This window comes from Leucopleurus acutus (genome assembly GCF_964270905.1).
Source record: "Leucopleurus acutus genome assembly, chromosome: 8".
NCBI lineage: Eukaryota > Metazoa > Chordata > Mammalia > Artiodactyla > Delphinidae > Leucopleurus > Leucopleurus acutus.
Genome location: NC_139151.1, coordinates 105,195,740 through 105,201,667, shown reverse-complemented (window position 1 = coordinate 105,201,667; position 5,928 = coordinate 105,195,740).

The window sequence follows — 5,928 nt, the reverse complement described above, 5'->3', positions numbered from 1 at the left end:
CGGAGCACAGGCTCCGGACGCGCAGGCTCAGCGACCATGGCTCACGGGCCCAGCCGCTCCGCGGCATGTGGGATCTTCCCGGACCGGGGCACGAACCCGCGTCCCCTGCATCGGCAGGCGGACTCTCAACCACTGCGCCACCAGGGAAGCTCCTCTCTGTCTCTTATAAGGACACCTGTCGTTGGCTTGAGGGCCCACGGGCCGCCAGGATGATCCCATCTTGAGATCCTTAATTACGTCTGCATAGACCAAAAAGTCTTATTCGTAGGTCCTGGGTAGTAGGATGAGGGCATATCTTTTGGGGGCCACCCTTCCGCCCACTGCCGAGGAGCCAGTCAGGTGCTCAAATTGGGACGTGTGGAGTTTGAGATGCCTCTTAAATGCCCAGGTGCAGATGGGAGCAGGCATTCATTTGGAGCTGGGGGAAGACGGCCGAGAAGACAGTCACCGGGGAGCCAGCAGCGTATAATTGACCTTAAAGCCCTGAGTGGCTCAGGCCTCAGTCTCCCAGAAGCAGAGGGGGCATCCAGCATTCAGGTGTCCGGCTTATGGGGAGCGGCCACTCGAGGGAAGAGAGTGCGGAAGCAGGTGGGCTCGGGGGAAGCTGAGCGAAGAGGAGGTCTTAGCTGGAGACAGGCATCGGCTGGGGCAAAGCGCTGGGGGACAGATCTCACCAGAGTCCTCCCGCCTTGAGCCAAGGGCCAGCATCTTGAATCTCTGTGTCCTGCTGAGTTCTGTCCAAATTCCTGAGCCCAGAACCCAGGAGTCTGATAAACGGTTGTTTTATACCAGAGTTTTGGGTAAATTTGTTATGCGGCCATAGCAACGGGAACAGCCTTTTTTTTTCCCTCTGCTGAATGGGAAAGCCCCGGCCGGCATCTAGTTCGAGTGTGGCCCTAGCCTCACCCCACCTCGGAACTGGCCCTTTTTGCCTCCATCACCCACAGGTAGAACACCCCCTGCTTCTTCCCAGACCAGGAGCCTAGCAGGCCCACTGCTTCCCCGCCTCTGACTGCCCTAGTTCTGTCTGCTTTCTGGAACACAGGGATGTTTATCTTTGGGTGGGGTGTGGCTTCATGTTTTTAAACCTCTTTTCCATTTTATTAGCACGGCTGGGGGTGGGGTCAGAGACGGGGGTGAGGGCCGTGCCCTGAAGCGTAAACTTGCAATGTCATCTTGACCGGAAGCCTGCGTTCTACGCCTCCTGCCCTCAGTGATGGGGGCCCGGGGGACCCCCGTGGGGCCTGCCCCTCCCGTTGCCTCACCAGGGGAGAATAAAGAACGGGTGGCACAGCCCCTGTTCTCAGGCTTGCCGAGGCGGAGGGTCCCGCCTTGGCCTGGAGACGGCTGTCTCTGTGCTCTAGAAGAAAGACGCAAGTTTATCCCCAGCTGAGGCCCCGGATCAATGGCCTGTTGGTGTCTTCCCCGTACATTCAGAGACAGGGCCAGCAGTCCGTACAGGGTTTGCTAGGGCTTGGCTGCGTGGATCTAAGTGCTGAGGCCAGCAGGGAGATCCACAAGCAAGGGTAACCTCTGTCCTCTCACTCCAGGAAAGGGTGTGAAAGACACCAGGACACTCCTGCATTCACTGCAGAGGATCAACCAGAAATTCCCTGCCCGGCTCGGCTGTGTCATCCAGACCTGGGCACCCCATGCCCGTCCACAGCCTCTGTCTGTCCGGGGCCACTAGCAGCTTCCGTAGCATCTCTGGGCAAATTAGAAACTGGAAGCCCCCTCCCCCCACCAGAAAAGGGACTTCCCTGGCGGTCCAGTGGTTAGGACTCTGCGCTTTCACCGCCGAGGGCCTGGGTTCAATCCCTGGTCGGGGAACTAAGATCCCGCAAGCCACACGGCACAGACAAAAAAAAAAATAGAAACCGAAAGCCCTTCCTCTGAGTGGCCACAGCCAGTTTTGCAAGACTTGATAGGCTGGGCACACTTGGGTTTCAGCCCCAAATCACCCCCAAAAGCCACTTCAGTCCACTCCAGAGAAAGGTGAGCAGGTCCAGCTCGGGGGCAGGAACCCTCTGACTGCTGAAGTTTTCCACGTGGGGCTAAAGTCTAAAACGAGTGGCATTACAATCTCAGAATGGTGTGGACACTGTGTTTAATAGGGAAGAGAGGGACGTGAGAAGTCCTCTGCTGGGTTTCTGTTTCTCTGGGTCCTGGAATCTGTAACTCATTGCATTGAGAGAATCCAAGTATGGCTTCCCCCTAAGGAGGTTCACTTCTGATTTGTGGCAGACCCCAAAACAGTGATTTCCAAGTGTTTCTGATCATATAGCCCCATCAACAACATATACAAAATTATACACCATGACCAAGTGGGATTTACCCCAGGAATTCAAGGTTGGTTTAACATTCAAAATTCCATTCATGCAGTCTACCATATTCGTAAAGGACAAACCCCACATGGCCATCCCCATAGGCACAGAAAAACCTGTGACAAAGTCCAAAACCTATCCGTGATGAAAAAAATAAAAAAATGTAAAAAGCTAATAAAAATTCATAAATAAATAAACAAAAACACTCAGCAAACTAAGGATGGAAGGGAACTTCCTCCCCTGATACTGCAAATGGGCATTAGGGAACGTGGTGGAGGTGAAGGACGGCCCAACCCTACACGTTAACTGAAATTTCTTGCGTTGTGCACTGGCAATGGGTGGGTTTTATGGTATGATACTCACACCTCAATAAACCTGTACAACAAAATAACTCATCGGCAGCTGAGGGCAGGGGAGAGAAAGCTGAGTGATGGTTCCAGCAGAAAAGGGGGGAATCGTTGCTGAAACAGGCAGGCAGCCCAAAACAAAGAGAGAAGTCAGAGATCAAAATAATTCACAAACTGGACAACCCAAACTGGCATAACTAAGAATCTGCCCGCCTAGAGTGAGCCCAGGTCGGCTCACTCGCTCCACTTTTCCTCCGAGCAAAGAAGTTTCCAGACCAAATAAGGCTGCAGCTTTTGAAATGCTCCTGGCACAGAACACAGCTCCTTTTTAATACCAGGTTGTAACTCAGGCCTAAACCATCCCCAAAGCAGCCTGGTGCCCATCAGCCCACTCTGATCGCCTGGTAACGCTCCAAACAAACCCAGGTAAACACAGGGCAGGGCAGGGCTGGCCCACCGACAGGGGGTGAGGGTGCGCCCTGCTGCACGGAAGGAAGTCCAGGGTGCCAGCCCAGGTGCAGGCCTCGGCGACTCAGCAACATCGGCTGGCAGCAGACCAGCTCCTGGGGCTCCGGGCACCCTGGCCGTGGCTGAGTGCGGGAAACACCCTTTGCTGAACCCAGACGAGGAGCCACATGTGCTGTCTTGTGTCACCTTCACGGCAGCTCTGCAACAAGATGACAGGGACAGCGGACACTTCCGGAGCACTGAAGCACTCTTTCAAGGGCCTTGTGAGTTTAAAGCTTTTCATCTTCACAGCAACCCTGTGAGATGGGTCCTGTTACCTCCCCATTTTACAGACGAGGAAACTGAGGCCCAGGGCCATGCAGCCCGTACAAGGCAGATCTGGGCATGCACCCCAGGGCTGACATGCTCTGAAGCCGGGGCTCCGTCCTGGGCCGTATCGCCCCTACCCCAAAAGAAGAAAACGGCAGGCCCCCTCGTTGGTGCCTCCACAGAGGCGAAGAAGCACGCCCACCCGGAAGGGACCCCAACGCCAGCTGCTCCTTCAGGAAGGGCTGCAGCCTGCAGGTGCCGGCAGCTCACGCTTCTTTGGCCTGGGATGTTTTCTCCTTTTTTGGGGCTACCCTGCCCAGGCTGAACTCTAGGACATTTTTTTGAGCAGCCAGCTACAAATATTTTCCTAACAAAGTCTCTCTGGGATGAGAAACGGAAAACTTTTGTGTTGTAACCATCAACTCATGACATTTTAACCATGGGTCAAAGCCGGCTTGAGTGGAGGGCAGTGGTGGAGGGGTGAAGGCTCCATGTGGGGCAGGGGTGTGAGGCAACCACAGCAAACCACACGGGGCACTGCCAAGAGCCCAGCAGCCCGGCCCAGGCCTTGCCAACACACACCGCCCACTGCCCGTTGCCCACTGCCATGCTGCGGACTTCTCAGCACAGCCGGAGAGGCGGCCCATTCCCGTCCCTGTGACAGAAGAAGCCACGTTCAGTAGAGCTGGCATCCACTCGCAGGGCCCCCCAACTCGGGAGGTCTCTCGCCACCCCCGCGCCAACTTCCTTCCTCTACTTCGAGCTCTTCCTGGCGGGATGGCCCACGGGACGAAGGTACAGGGCCTGCCCTTTCCGGTGCCCTGACTCGGCACCGCCTCTGTGCCGGGACTGGATAGACCCAATAAGATACACAGACGTGGGCACAACTGGGTCAGCGAAGATCCTTTTAGCTGCTAGCGACGGAAACCCAAGGCAGACGGAGACCCAAGGCTCGAAAAGGGGATTTATTAGTCCGGGACACTGAGAATGGGCTGGGGATCAGGTGCGGCTGGGCCCAGGTGCTCGATGTGATCAGGTTATCCCCACACACCCCGTTTTGGCGCTGCTTCTGTGCTGGCCTCCTTCTCTCCTACAGACAGGTTTCCTCTAGATGGCAGGAGGGGTGGCTGTGGCTCATCCCCGGTGGAAGAAGAACCAACACCTTTCTTTTAGCATCTGTCTGCAGACCCCAGGGTAGATCCCTGATGGGCCCTGTTTGGATTCTGGCCCATCCCTGAACCTGGCCCTCCTGTGGCTGTTAGGGTATGTTCTCTGATCCAGCTGAGGACCCAGAGCCTCCCTGTGGCAAGGGGATCGGGGCTTGTTACCACAGAGGCAGGGAGATTAGCACCCTCAGGAGGCAGAAAAGCTGCCACCGTACCGCTCAGCAACCACGTAACGATGCTTCAGACGCAGACACCTCGTGACCTTGTAGCCACATCCACGTTTCCCACCAGCCTGGGCCCTCAAGGGCAGCGGGAGCTGCGCCTCTACACGAGGCAGTGTCCTCTGTGCTGACATGAATCATCACCAGAACGTGTGTGGCACTTAAAGACACAATGCACCCGGGTCCCCACTCCTTCCTCTTCCTGAAAAATTCAGTCCTGCAGCCACTTCACGGGAGCCAGTGAGGAAGGCGTCCATGGAAGGGGCAGGAGGAGGGGCCGTGGTGCAGAGTGGGTGTCAGGCCTGGGCAGGGGTGGGGCGTCCCCACGAGAGGGGGCACAGGGAGGGCCGCCAGGCGGGGGGCGGGGCCCAGCACTGGCAAACGCAGGGTGGTCAAGCATGTGGGCCTGGCGGGAAGGACAGGCTCTATCAAGATGCTGGATAAATGGCATCTGGGGGGTGCTCCTGAGGGAGACTGAGGCCAAAAACCCAGACACCTGAACACCAGTGGCTCTGAGGGCCCCGGGGATGGGAATGATGATGGGGCCAGGAGGGTGCAGTTGGTGACAGAGAAGGAGCCAGACCGATGCCCGGAGGCCCCGTGCAGGCCTGGCCTCTTCTCCAGCGGCAGCTCTAGGCAAAGCGCCGTCCTCAGTGCTGTCCTTCCTTCGAGCCGGACCCTGTGTTTTCCTCTCCAGTTCACAGTGCTACACCTGCCAACCTGAAACTTTCATTCCAGTTGGTAGAAAATCAAGCAGAACAGGTACATTTTCTCCCCCTTGTCGTTTGTCCCCAGGACAAGAGCTGCCCCGCGTGGCCGGCGCCCACCTCCCCCCTAAGGCCCCGAGTGTCCTGTGCTCACCGGTTCTCAACCACTTCGGAAAGTGACGCTTTGAGCAAAGAGGGGAAGAATGACCATCGGAGACACATAACACACATACTGTGGACAACGTGCACATATTTTTATTTGGTTTTTAAATCACTTATATCCCTTTGAAACACAAAAAACTCTGAGGATAAAAGAATACATCCACCTGGGGTTCTCTTCAACGAGGGACCCGGGAGGACACCTCCGCGGGCTCTGGGTCTGCAGG